Source organism: Pongo pygmaeus, chromosome 6 (genome assembly GCF_028885625.2).
Source record: "Pongo pygmaeus isolate AG05252 chromosome 6, NHGRI_mPonPyg2-v2.0_pri, whole genome shotgun sequence".
In the NCBI taxonomy this organism is placed as follows: Eukaryota; Metazoa; Chordata; class Mammalia; order Primates; family Hominidae; genus Pongo; species Pongo pygmaeus.
This window is the reverse complement of record NC_072379.2, coordinates 112777397-112792706: the sequence shown is the minus strand read 5'-3', so window position 1 is coordinate 112792706 and position 15310 is coordinate 112777397. Positions and strand designations below refer to the sequence as shown.

At 34.1% G+C, this 15310-nt stretch overlaps 1 protein-coding gene across 27 annotated transcripts in view; it reads right to left on the bottom strand.

The window, feature by feature from the left end:
* FOXP2 (forkhead box P2) overlaps positions 1 to 15310 on the bottom strand; it is a 606462-nt gene that overhangs the window by 575890 nt on the left and 15262 nt on the right. For 3 of the 27 annotated variants that reach the window (XM_063667745.1, XM_063667744.1, XM_063667774.1), the window contains exon 2: positions 3090 to 3180. The exons of the other annotated variants lie outside the window; for them this stretch is intronic. The gene's annotated coding sequence lies outside the window, so the exon portion shown is untranslated. The remainder of the gene's footprint in view (positions 1 to 3089; positions 3181 to 15310) is intronic. 27 annotated transcript variants of the gene reach the window in all.

Genomic DNA, 15310 nt, shown 5'->3' with positions numbered 1-15310 from the left:
TTATCTTTAAATGTCATATTGTTATTCTTTTAATTTTTGACTCTTATCCCTATTTTCTTGAATTGGAGTCAATCTTTATTTTCCTATTCTCATTTACAGCTGTCATTTTAAATGTCTTTATACCTATCACTTTAAATGTCTTAAATGTTATCAAAATTTAAATTCAATTTCTAACTTTAATACAATTCTAATCTTCTTGAACTTCTTTCCCTTTTCACTTATTGATTCCATTTATTATTATTTTGTGCTTGTCTTTTTAATAGCCAGCAAAAAGCAAGTCTAGAAAAGGGTTAAAAGTAAAGTAAGTCCTTATGAACCAGAAATTATGGCAGTTTTCTTACTTGCAACTGCCCCTTCTTCTGCCACTCTGGTTCCCAGATTCCCTAGCCCAATCCTGGATGGCTCTTCAAAGAACCTTACTAGGGGATAGAGCTGACCCATAGGTTAATTCCCTCCTGTAGGACCATGAGGTTTATCCTGCAGTTGGCATCTGGAGTTGTTCCAACGGTGTCACTTGTTAACTGCTCACACTATCCAAGTTTTACATGAGCTACTCTGTCTATTTTAAAATTTGTAACTTCAAAATATATAACCAGTAGTCTTTGGGGAAAACCAAACCAAAAGAAAAAAAAATCTATTTATGCCACAATTAGGGAAACATGCTACTAGAGGGGTTACAATCATGGAAGGCACTTTAAATTCATTCAGGAAAAAAGCAGAGATAAGTGAATAAATAAATTCATTCATTTATTCATTCATTTATTCAATAAATGCTTAATTCCTACCATACACCAGGTACCATGCAAGTGCTGGGTTCAAACTGAGGGAAAACAAAAGTCCCTGCCTTTGAGGAGCTTACAGTTGAGTGGAGGCACAGAGACAGGCAAACATTAATCAGCTTCTGCCATGATGAATGTGTCATTATGAACTTTACTGAAAGAATAGGGTGTTATGAGAACCCATAGCATAGATCTAGTTAGGTTAAAAAAGAGTTCCACGAGGAAGCTGCATCTGAATTGAGATGAGAGGGTTGAGTAGAGAAGAAAAGTGGGAAGATCAACAGCCAATGTTCCTGGCAAAGAAAAAGCTCCAATAAGGGCTCTGAGACAAGAAAGAGGATGGCACAGTTGAAGGAAATGAACAGATGCCAGTGTGTTGAAGAGCAGAGAGCCAGGGGAGAAGCCATGTACTGTACAACTCTGATCACTATGTTAAGGATTCTGGTCATTTCTCTAAAAGAAATGAAGAGTTATTATAACCACAGGGATAACATAAAAAGAACTGCTTTATAAACATCATTCTGCCTGCTGTGTTAGAGAACTTTCTGGAGAGGTAGGTTCCATGAAAAAGCCATTAATTCATTCAACAAATATGCATTAAGCATCTAAAATGTGCCTGTATTCTGGTAGGCACAGATACAGAAGAAAAAAAGAGATGAAATAGCAAAAGCCACATACCAGAAACATGCAGTAAGACACAGTTTAGAAGACTACATCAGCAGTCAAAGCCAGAGCTGAGAGGGCCTTAATCTGTGATGGTAAAGTTGGAAATGGAAAAAAGTAGATGGACTGAGGTTATAATTAGTAAGTTAAATTGACACTTAGTAGTCAATGATTCAAAACAAAAAAAAATGCAACACACAAAATAAAACAACTGTTTAAGTAATGTTCTATTCTATTTTACACAAATGTTTTCAAATTTTCAATTGCTTAGAGAACACTGTTAACTTTCCTTGTTTCAGTTCTTCCATGATTTCAGTCTTTCTATGTAGTTGCTGTTTTCAGTCTTTGATTATTTAATACAAGTCAAAATTTTAGGATGATATAACTTCAATATTTTCAGAAAGCCAGGCTCTGAAGTCCAACAACTATCACTATGAGGTTCACTCTGAGAGGTGAATATCAATAACTATAAGGCAAGGTGGAGCTATCATAGAGAAATACAATTCAACCTTCTTGAAAGAAAGCAATATTTTACATCCCAACCAAGAAAAATAAGAAAGAGTATCCAGGAAGAGTTGCTCAGTACACTGTTTAAAACATTCATCTATGACACAATGGAGAAAAAAAAACAAACAAACAGAAATCTGCAGTTGTTGTTTCGAAAGATTTAACTGAGACTCATATATCTTAGTCCATCTCATAATCAAACTCACAGAGTTGTGCTTTGATGGTATATCTTTTAATTTCACAGGAAGAGACATAAGTGATGCTTCAGAAAATCTGTTGCTGGAACGTGGTCAAGGATCTAGCCCCTGTATCACTCATTATTCCCAAGTAAGATCCAACACAAGAAATCTTTTGTAGAATTTAGTCCAAAGAATATTTCCTTTCCTAAAGAATACTATATATATATTTATATATATGTGTGTGTATATATGTGTATATATATTTTTATATATGTATATATGTATATACGTGTATATATGTGTATATATATTTTATATATGTATATACGTATATACATATGTATATACGTATATACATGTGTATATATGTATATATATATTCTTCTTTTTCAAAATTGATATTCTATAACTAATTACATTTTGCTTTAACTGCCAGTAATCACAAAGGCAAATTAGGAGTGCTCTCTCTCTTTCATTCTGGTAGACATCTTTCCTCATTTTGACTTTCTATACTGAATCATGTTTTCCTTCATTTTTGTTTTATTTTATTTTCTACTTCATATTTCACTGGAGAGTTTTCCTATTATAATTCTCTTAAATTCTTTGTGGAATGAAACAAGGCATACATAAAATTCACATTGATGTAGTAGCATAGCTTTATTCTCCTCTCATGTTGCTTTCTCTTAAATACAATTTTTCAACCCTTTCTCAAGTTATTTTAAAATTGGTAAAATTATTTACCCCAAAAATAATCATGTTGGGCTTTTAACTGTCACTGCTTTAAATATATAAAAATCTTTGCGAAGGCCAGGAGTGGTGGCCCACACCTTTAGCCCAGCACTTTGGGAGGTCAAGGCAGGAGGATCACTTGGGTCCAGGAGTGTGAGACCAGCCTAGACAACATAGCAAGACCCCGTCTATAAAAAAAAAATAATAAATAGCCAGGTATGGTAGTACACACCTGTTGTCCTGGGTACTCAGGAGGCTGAGGCAGGAGGATCACTTGAAGTCAGGAGTTTGAGACCATCCTGGGCAACAAAGTGAGGCCGTCCCTACAAAAAAAATTAAAAAAAATGGTAGCACACACCTGTAGTCCCATCTACTCAGGAGGCTGAGAATGGAGGACTGCCTGAGCACAGGAGTTCAAGGCTGCAGTGAGCTATAATGGCACAACTGCCCTCCAGCCTGAGTGACAGAGTGAGAACTCATCTCTAAAAATAGAAATAATAAATTAAAAAATTCCAAGTATAATTCATTTCTAAAAAAATGTAGTGATTTTTGTTTAGGATTTGAGAAAGTCTTTGCTTCTTTTGTTCATGAGCTTATTTAATTGTGCTTTTCTCACAGTTCTCCTAGAGGTCTTTATTTCACATTTGGTCTTTTTTATTTCTTCTTTTTCTCCACAGTATCAATTTGATCATGTTCGTGAACACCAATTACCTACCTACATACATACTACTTTAGGTAACTAAAGAGACTAGAAATCATTTTGTCTTCTAAAGTGTTAATTCTTGTTCTTACAGCAATCTCTTTCACAGCTTTGTAATTCACCATCATGATTCAATCTCTGATGAAGGATCAGTCAACATCCTAAAATTGCACAATACACTCGAGACTCTGAAATTAATCTGAATTTTTTGTACTGTTTCCTTTTGTTTTTGTCACTCTTTATGAAGACAACCGGATGAAATGAACTCAATAGAGACATGAGTAACTCATGTTCTCCCAGGCCACTTAAGGGTGAGGAAGAAAGAGCCAAATTAGTAACAATGAAAATGGCTAAATTTGCATACCCACAAGTACTCTTAACTCCTTTCAAATGCCTCCCAGCAAAGTGAGGAAGTTCCAGAGGTTTCCCACCGGTGTTTCTTTAGGTATATTTCCAAGCTCCACTGGAGCCTCCCTATTCTCCTGCTCCTGACAATGAGCATTTGCATCCTCAAGCCATGTAGCAAACATTCTAGCAACAACAAGTACAAGCATCAGAAGTGCAGAAACCAGGCCAGTAACAGTGACTCACGCCTGTAATCCCAGCACTTTGGGAGGCCGAGGTGGGTGGATAGCTTTGAGCTCAGGGGCTTGAGACCAGCCTGGGCAACATGGTGAAACTCCATCTCTACAAAAAACACAAAAATTAGCCAGGCATTGCTGGCACACGTCTGTAGTCCCAGCTACTCAGGAGGCTGAGGCTGGAGAATTGCTTGAACCCAGGAGGCAGAGAACGTTGCAGTGAGCTGAGATCACACCACTGCACTCTAGCCTGGGCCACAGAGTTTGACCCTTTCTCAAAAAAAAGGTGCAGAAACCACATTCCCCTTTTTGGTACTGGTATTGTAACTTCCTACATCACTGATTCTCTGTTTCATTGCCTGATATTTCCAGTATGTGAGCACTCCTCAGGTTTGTGTTTCAAGGTGATTTAAAAGGCACCTTATTGGAGTGGGCAAAAATCCCCTCTACTAGCATTTGTGGCACACTCTTGTGCACTAGTGACAAAGTATAATTGCATTACGCCCATAAAGTCTTACAGGCAGTGGTTTTAGTACTGCTGCTATTTTTGGTCCCTGTTCTTCCTAGGACTCTGCCACAAATTCTGCAGTGGAATAGTTAATAGTAGTCCATCAGAGCAGTTCACAAACTTCTTCTGCTTGAATAAATACCCATTTTTCTCATGACAATCTTTGGCCCTGGGAACAGTCTTCAAACCCCAAATCTCTCCTCTCTTAAGATGAGTTGCTCCCATGAGATCCAATTTCTCATCCACATGGATCAGTGAAGTTTTTCGAAGCAGCTCACCAGAACATGTCAAATAGGTATGAACTTGAAGTATTATTAACACTCCCCTCATTTAGAGATCTCTTCCTCCAACCAGGATATTTTTTTTAAAATCCTGTTTTACACAATGACAATTGTGAAAAATTACTATTAAATTATCTGTAGCCAGAAACAGTGTTTCATAGATAGTAGGTATAGCAAAAATGTTACCAAAGCAACTGCTATAAAAGGGAGACAGAAAAAATAAACTTAAAAGTTCCTGTCGCTGGACAAGTTCCCTTATGTTTTATCTATTGCTATATAACAAACCACCTCAAAATTTAGTGCTAAAGGTAACAATTTACTATTTCTCACAATTCTGTGTTAGCTGCATGGTTCTTCCGCTGATCTGGCATGGGCTTACTCATGCAGCTGAATTCACCTGGTGGGGCAGGTAGGGGTAGAGCTCACTTGGGCCCTTGTTGTAGGTCTCTCCACGTGATCTTTAATCTTTAAGGAAGGAGGCTATACCAGGCTTCCTCAAATGGTGACAGCAGCATTTCAAAAATATAAGCTCCAATGTACAAGCACTTATAAAGTCTCTACTTGCATTACATTCACTGATGTCACACCGGCCAAAGCAAGTCACATAACCAAGCCAGAATAACTATGGGAGGGGACTTCATGAGAACCTGGATACTGGGAGGCGTGATTGATTGCAGGCATTAATGCAGCACTCTAATACAGCAGATCCTTAATAGGGCTGTTACTTCTTCTTCTAATCCTCTAATACTTAAATCATGTCATTATTTAACAAAGTTTCTTTCCTATCTGCTCCACACCTTATTTTTTTAAGAGTTAAAGTATTCTTTATGGGTGTTCTAAGCTCATACTAGTCCAACATATCAGTGAATGAATGCTTATGGAGGATTCAAAAGTATTTTAAAATTTAAAATTCACCATATGCCACAGCAAATGCTCACTACTAAATTCTTAAAGCTCTTATGGAAGAAATAAAAATTCCTTTGAATGTTAAATGCAAAAGCTTTTAAATACATCAGGGCCAAGTAGTTCCCCCCACCAGGAAGAAAGCCATCATTCTGCCATTGATAACCCATACTCAACCTCTTGAAGTACTTTGCACCTCTAATCAATACTGAATGTATAATCATAAGAAATGTCCAAAAGTGTCCAAAATCTTAAAGTTAGAAAAAGAACCATTATCTTCTGGTTTCCACACCACAAGTACCCCAATGAGCATGACAAGATGCCAAAAAGTATGAAAACATTAACAATCTGAAAAATAGTAAAGAGTGTAAACAAAATGGCAAAAAAAAATAGAAAAGGTAAAAATGAAAAAAAAATCCATTAACCTTGTTTCATGTTACAAGTTGTTGGTATTTTTAAATGGCCTATGATAATTTAAAGATGAGTTGAATAGGGAAAAATAAACTTTTTAAAACATGGCTATACATCTTGTGATTAATTTTGACATATATTTTAATTCTATTGTTTTTTGTAAATACCAATTCAAGTTCAATTCAAGATCGTAAGTTTCTCTGTGAAAATGAATGTATTTTGGAAAAAGGTGTGTGCATAAGTGCCGAATGGTAATCATCAGATAAGGTGGGTCCCTCTGGACTAAGGAGGTTAGAACTATGACTAGGGCTAGCACACATAATGATAAAAAGAAGTCAAAACAGCCCTTCTGGCTGTAATTATGATGCCAAACAAGATGTTGCTCTGTGAATAGGTGGCAAAATGCTTCAGAGATTTTCCACTAGGGGAGACAAAATGTGGAACTTTACTTATGCACAGAAGACTTTTTTTGTTGTTGTTAAATTAGGCCAACAGCAAGTTATTTTTAGATTACTTACTTCACTTTCTCTCCTTAATGGGCTGGTATACAAAATAGGACAGAAAATGCACCATATGCCACAGCAAATGCTCAAATCCTAAATTCTTAAAGCTCTCATGGAAATTAAAGAAATCTCTATCTTAAAATATGAGATTTCCATTCAAATGAAATTAAGACTGTAAATGTTCTGACAGATATTTATCATTTAACAACAAATAAAAAATATAAACATTGTTAAAAAATACAATATTTTAGGAAATTTTTTCCTTTAACTATTTTTAGTAAAAATAAGTTCTAAGAAAAAGCTAAAGTTGGAATGAAACATTGACTTACATTTATGATTAAAAGTTAATATATAAAGCATACAGCATTTTCAAATTCTACAGTGACTAACACTTCTTGATTTCCTAAAGTTACAAAATTTAGATGACTCATCTACTTGCTCTTTCATAAAATCAATATAAAGTCTCTTCAAGCAGTTCAATTTTGTAGAAACACAAACTTTCAAAACTTACTCTTTGTATTTCGACATACTGCATTCTCATTTTATTATTGCAACCACACTTCACAAACTATATTGTTATTTTGATTTATACTATTAGGATGAATTATGAAGATGAGACAGAATGAATGATATTAAAGATGTAGATGAACATAATACATGACCTTGGAATTAAAATGTATATGCTGATTAAAAAGAAATGCTCCCAACTTCATCAATGACATTGAATCCAAACTATGTTATCAAATACATAATCTATTTTAAAATAGATCAATAAATTCAATACATATTATACAACAAAACATTTACCATGTTCTTTGTAATACCCTGCTTTTACTGGAGCAAACAAAATTACAACACAACAACAAAATCTGACACTTTGGTGTATAACCCACTGAACACAGTTTGCAATTAGGATGAGTAATACAGAGTGCTTATTTCTTCGAAAAAATCAAGCAAAATATTAAAAGTTTTAGTACTCTCTTACTTATTATTTTATGAAATTACCTTGTGAGTGTTTCGTATGTCAAATGTGAAGGCCTATTTTTTCCCCTGAAAACAGGGCAGACAAATATTGCTAGATATAGTTCATCATTCTATGTAACCTAGATTTAGCAGATTAAATGTAGCAATTAAATGAAACATTTTTAAATTAATATAGGCTTTCAGGCATATCAAAAATAATTTCAGAATAAAGCTGATCTGTGAGAAACTGTCACTTGCCAACAAAACAATGTTAACATGATCTCAATAGATAAATGTATGATGCAAAACTAGGAAACTATTATGATTGCTTAATGTTGCTAAACTAATACTGCTAATGAAAGTGTATGTAAACAGGTTATCTTAAACTTATGTTCTAAGTTCTACATTTAAAAATACATGTAAATAATCCCCATTTTAATACATTCCCAAACATCTTAATTCTAAGAAAAATCCTCCAAGAATAATAAGGTCTAATGGCAGTTTTAAAAATCAGTCTATTAGATTGAATACAAAAATTGTTTTAAAACTTTGAAGAAATCATTATATCTTACCAAAAAATGTATTAACAAAAGCAAAAACCTAAATTACTAAAAACATAATGGCTGCTTTTAGGAAACCAGCCTCTGAATATGGAAAGAAGATTTATATGCATTCAGAACTTCACTACAGTTTGTGCCAGATACCAAGCTTGGTCCTGAAATAAAAGTTTATGTCTAGATTATAATTAAAGTAATACTTTATATGGTCAGGTCAATTAATTCTAAAAAGACCAACCCTGAAGGTAACAAACAAAAATGGATGTGTCCTCAAAATAAACATTACAGTGCTAAACTTATATTGAACAGTCAACCTCGTTCATACTTAGACTCTTTTTAGTCAAGTAAATAATAAATAAGATAAAGATGCAGGGAAAAACTTTTAATTAGGAACAAAACTAACTTTTGTTACATCACAAAATAATGTGACTTTGTCAAAATAGTTTGGCTTTATTTTTACTTTCTATGGTAGCTAAATTCACATTTACATTACTTAACACTCATTTTTTTACCATATATTGACTTTAGAATTTTACTAAAGTTGACCTCTAAGTAAGTACAATGGAATCCCAAGATTCCACATTGTATGAGTAGATATTTCTAGGGCAGGACTAGGCCGTGAAAAAACAATGATTACAAAACTTGTATATTGGTTTAAATTCATCCATTATTCCCAATCAAAATGAAGCCCTTCCCATGACACAATACTGCATAAAATAGTTACTACCCACACACAGTAACCACTTTTTAAGCATGTGCTTTTTATTATAGGATCACTAACATATGCTCCCAACACCAACGAGCTAAAGAATATGTATCACTTGCCAAACCTTTCTTCCACTGAGCACATATCTCCTCAGTAAATAATTATTTCCAGACAAATAGGAAAGGGAACTGTGCTTCTTTGACTAAATTATCCAACCTAGTACTGAAGGGGAGGGGAGAGACACGAGTGTGAAATTATCTTTAAAATGATCTTCCTTAGTGCCTAACACCTATAATTAAAAGCTTGGTATTTTCAACCTGATTTCTTCAATGTGCACATGTAAAGTGGTAGTCAATAGTACATATAAGATAGTGTATTATTATAGGACCACAGCAGTACTCTGTGAAAAGTTCACTTCATAGGATAAAATGGTCTCGACCATTAGACAGAAAGGAGAGGATTTCAGTTCCAATACAAACTGGTAATTAATTAGCCTTGTTTATAAAAACAGAAAGTTACTCCATTTCAGAACCAGGAAAACTGGCTTCCTAAATTCCTAAACATTGCCAACTTAAGAGTAAAATTCCCAGATTAGTTATAGGCCCAGGAACAGGTCCTCAGAACAGGAGAGCAGCTGTTGCTACAAAAGAAACTGCCTAAGATACCAAATCAAATGACATAGAAATCATTTCTCTAACCCTATTACTGGAATACAAGACGAATACTAATAAGAGAGTCAAAATGACACACAGAAAGTAGGGATCTCTTAAATTTTTTATATTAAACTGCTTATAAAACATATTTCTCCAGAAAATGAGATTTGATTATGAGTTTATTAACTTAAAAACATACATAAAGCAAATAAATAAGGTCTAAGGCTTTTGATTAAAAAAAGAATATTCTATAAAACTGAGACAATCTTAAAATGGGGTAACATTTAGTGTTGCCACATCTAATAGCCTCAGAGAACTTCATGAATAAACAATTGTAACACTACTTGCAAATACCACAAACAAAAATTCAAAATTAATTTTTAAGTTTCAGGTTTCAGGTTTCCAAGGTTATACAGGTTCAGATAAAGACAGTATCTGACATCTAAACACATTCACAAAGTCAGATTTCCTCTAAAGAATGTTTCTGGATCAGCTGTTTGTAACATAACTGCCTGACCAAAGGGAGCAAGAAATGAGGAACATGATATATCTGCTTCTGGTAAATTGCTATTTCCCTTTCTTCCAGCTCCTCAAAATTAATAGGGTCAGATATGAGGATGCTCTTTTAGCAAAACAGGTTGCCCATCCTAAACCCTGCCACTTTAGTTTTTAAGATGAAAAACATATAAAACAATGCCACCAAACAAAACAGAAGGGGAAAAAAAAAAGGAGGGGAGAGCAGCTAGGAAAAACGAGAGTCAAAAGATCCCTAGTTATCACTAAAGGGAGGGCATCTACCTGGCAGTTACTATGTTGCATGTTTACAAATATGGCTTTAAATTCATATAAAAATACTACAATATAGTTATTTTTGTCTATATTTTACAGGTGAGATAAAAATTAGGTTCACAGATCAAAGAACTTGCCCAAGGTCACGCAGCAAGGATGTGGCTGCGCCTAGAATTTGCTCTCCATCTGTCTGATGCCAAAGCCTCCTTCCATGAAGTTAAGTCCACATCTCCATTAACAAATATTACTGCTGAGCCTCCACTGTGTGGACACAAATGCTGCAAAAAACTGCAGAAGAAACAGAAGACATCATTTCTGCCTTCCAGGCAGTTAACATCTAAGAAACATTATGAAGACTCAGATTCTCAATTCATGAGAAGTAGTGTGAAATATACAGAGGAAAGAGCACTAGACCAGGAAGAGGGAAATGACTCACTTTCTCTGGGCTTTGCTATTTACCAGCCACATAACCTTAGGTATAATCATTTCTGTTATTTTCTTATCTGCAGCGAACATATATCTGCCTTAATCATCTTGTCAGCAATCTTATAAAATTAGAACTCATGCTCAAAGGTCTGGGCCACCTCCAAACCCAAAGCTGTACCTCAGATTCTAAATTCACCTCAGAGAAAAATGTGAGATGACCCATTTCCCGAGGGAAACTGAAGGAAGAACGTTCAGAAGCCAGGTGATTAAGAAATTCTCTGTGGAAAATGAGAATTTACAAAAGAAGAAATTGCATCTGGCTGGCTGGGAGGTCCATGAACTAGTTAGCATCAACCACCACAAGCATTTAAAATAAATAAACTAAATTACTTTTTCTATCTTAAGTACTAGTATCACAACACAATTTTTATCACAAACTAATTTTAGAACATTCTTTTTCTATGGAAAACATGTATTCCCAATTCCAAACAGCCAACTGACAAACTTTGGAAAGCTGTCTAGACTTCAATATGTTTGACTGAAAAAGACTTAATGAAATTCTTCAGATGATTCCCCAAACTGACTTTATTTTGTGTAATTTTAAACTAACCACTAAAATAATGTATATATTGAGACAAAAGGCTAAAAAAATTAACTGAAATGTCACAGAAAAAATTACACAAAAACTGGTACAAACTAAAATGTGCCAGTCTTCAGACAAACCCACGACTATCTCATCATTTCTATCTCCATTTTTCTCAATCCCTCTCTTCCCTTCTCAAAGTATTCCCTCCTTTATATAATTTGTTTTCTATATGTGAAATTACTGATTTCTTTTAGATTAGTAATAGAAACTCAAAACCAGAATATACAGATCAGACGTCCATGGGAGTTGGCATTTTAACAGGTTTCCCGAAATTATTACTATGAATTGCAAAATTACCACAGTTAATTTTTCACATTTTTAAATTATATTCAAGATATTTCCTCAGCATCATGATAACAGTTTACAATCTTATTATCTTAAAACATATAAGATATCTTTATTTGAATAAATGTATTTATTTTCTAACAATAAAAAGTGACTCCAACTAATGCTATATTTAGCTTGGTGTGTCATAATTTACTCAGGCATTTTGCAAGGGAGAATACAACTGCCACATCAAGAAACATTCTAAGTTTACTTTAACTTTTACTGCCACATAGTGAAATGTAAATTAATAACTAGTTAAAATGATTAAGTGTTCTTGTTGGAAAACATGACTGAAAAAGAGAAATAACAATAGAGCTCTTTAAGGAAATAAAGACTACAAAATGTACGTTATCAATAGTTTTTCAATTACATTTTTCTTAAATTTTCATCACCTATGCTATCAACAGTATTTTACCTCTAGTTGTATTTCCTCATCCTCCATTAACATTTTCTAAAAATAAAAAGAGAACTTCACTCTGAGGAAGACCATAATAGATAATTAGCCATGCATATCTCAACAGCCCCCATACCTGACTGCATTAGGTCTTTTTGCACTTTTCATTTTTTAGGTCACACAGTAACTGTAAGTAATGTAACGAAACCACAGCCTTGCCTGTATTTTCTCATACAGCCAAGCCCTGACTCATAAATATTTCACTTCTTGTTGTCTTAATTCTAAAAGAGACTAGGCTGTATTTTTAAATAAGTGCTTTATTTAAAAATACTTCTCTTCTGAAAGCCATGCTGCCCATAATTTTGGTAAAGCAACAAGTACACCATCATAAAAAGGACTTTCATTCAGCACAATGGCAACCATCTAGACCTATGAACCAAAAATCTTAAACACTCAGAAATACAGAAATCATATAATTCTGAACTAAATTACTTCACAAAGAAATTCAGTATTATAGTATAGAAGAATGTCTTCTGAGCCTTAAAATGTTAAGAATAGAGTTCACATAAGAGAATTTAGTCAAAGAAAATTCAAAATGAAATCAAAGGGGGAGACTGAAGGAATGGCTATTATGGGTTAGTTGGAAGTCAAAAATCACAAAATCCTTATTTAAGATGTTGAAAATGGTAATAAAAAAAAAGATAACAATTCCCAAGGGAAAAAAAGAAATGATTTTGTTCAATTTACAAGTCTTTCATATATAAAAGGAAACAAATGTTACCTCTAAATCAAATCTCCTGTCAAAAAGAGATACATATTCTGAAGAAAAAAGTAGTTAAACAATCCATTAGCTAGCTGAGTATTGTGGATTTGCCCATAGCAAGGAAGAAAGAACATAAAGGAAAAGAACTTTCCAATCCTCATTTTTAGTCTTTTCGTTCATCTCCCCCATTTCCCCCAGCTGAAATTGTGTAATCTACAAGGTTTACATCAAAAATAAGAACAGAAACATTCCTCTACACAGACTAGGCAAGGTTAGTTTTAGTTATCTTAAAAAAAAATAAATACCAGAATACATTTTTTAAAACCTAAAGAGCCACTGTAAATAAATATAGTTGGAGATCCTTTTTACCCAAAGACACAGAAGCAAACCTCATTATCTGGCTGCTTGAGAGCCAGCTTTCCAATGTCCCACTCCAGTCAGATACTTCACTAATCTAATTGTACTCTGGGCCTATGGGCTACCCATGTCCTGACTTAACAAAGAACACAGAAATACCTCCGGATTGTAACAAAGCTTTGTCTCATACTTAATGTTGTCAATGCTGTTTCTGAAGCTTCATGACTCTGTTACCTGTCTAAAGACATTTCTCACATTTTTGTTCGTCCCTGACCTCTGGTAAAATTATGTAATTGTTATTCGTGGTTCACTATCTAGATCTCTGAAGATTCGGCTGGTCATTGTACTTTATTATCCAAATTTATATTGTAATACTAATGATACCAAAAGTCAAGCATTGAACAACTTATTTACTTACTGATAATTTCTTCCCTCTGAGAACTACTACTTTAGACTTAATTGCAATGAAAAGGGAAGAACTATTTCAAAGAAGAGCTTGTGAGAGAATTTTTGGAAGTCCATGTTAATGTTAAGCTCATAATTCCAAGCAAGTGAATGAAATGTGGCATGGATTTTAGAGACAGAGATTTAAAAGATATGTCTATATTTATATGAATAACCATTGGGGTGTGTGTGTGTGTGTGTGTGTGTGTGTGTGTGTGTGTGTGTGGTATTTGTATGTGTGTAGCAAAATACAGTCCATGGGTTACAACTAGCCCACTGCCTGATTTTGAATGGTGAGGTAAGAATGGGTTTTTTTTTTTACATGTTTAAATGGTTGAATAAAAATCAAGAGAAGAATATTCCATTAAATATGAAAATTATAGGAAATTTAAGTTTAAGTGACCATAAATAAACCTTTCTGGAACACAGGCACAGTCATTCATTTAGGTATTGTCCATAACTGCTTTTATAGTATAATGGCGGTGAGAAAGAACAATAGAGATCAATGGTCCACAAAGCCTATATCATTTACTATAGAGACCTTTACAGAAAAATTTCATCAACCCCTGTCACATATGATGGCTCAGCATAAAATTCTAAAATCAATAATGGTTTGGGACACCTCATCTATTGAAATTATGAATTACTAAAGTAAAATAATGATCCTCCAAACTCAGAAAACACTACCAAAGAAAAAATTAGAAAATATCCAAAGAAACACAAGAGTTATACAAGGATTCTTCAACCTTAGAAGTGACATACATGGAAAGGAACAGTATAGAAACATGGCTCAAAGATTTAATAAATGCTCAAAATGAGATAAAATAGACCAAAAAACAAAAAATTTAAGGACACCTCAAGATCTAATTTAGGTATGGAAAAAATATTAACTAAGGGATGATCTTCTCTGTTTGGTGATCATGATTATCATCAGATAACCAAGATGAAACAGAACTTGAATCCTGCTTTTGCCTTCTAGACACACACACACATGCGCGCACACACACACACACACACAAAATGTTGAAGCGAAATGGAAAATCAAATATGATTAATAAGAAAAATCAAAGCTCAGAAATTAATAAGAGGACAATGAGTCACTTTAAATAAGTCCAGGTATACGCGACCAATAGATTACAGCTTCAAGGCTTGTAAATGTTATCACAGAACCACAGCTGATAACCTTGGAAGAGTTACAAACAAGAGGAAAACAGACATAATACATAAGGATGGCAAAAGTTCTCTTATTTTTTTAAGGCAAAAGGATTCTAGAAAATGAAGATCAGTGAGCATGACACTATTCCCCAACAAAATTCTAGAGCAGGTTATTAAACAGATGGTTTGTGAGCACTTAAAAATTTTCTAAAAACCTGCCACAGACTTGTTAAAAATAATCCATGCCAAACCTTGTTTCCTTTTCTGACACTGTTACTAGATAAGTAGATCAGAGAAATGTCTTAGCTGCACAATATCTGGACCAAGAAAGGTATGGAGAAAGTCTGTCATGGCCAACTTGGAGTAAATCAACTTACTATTTGTGT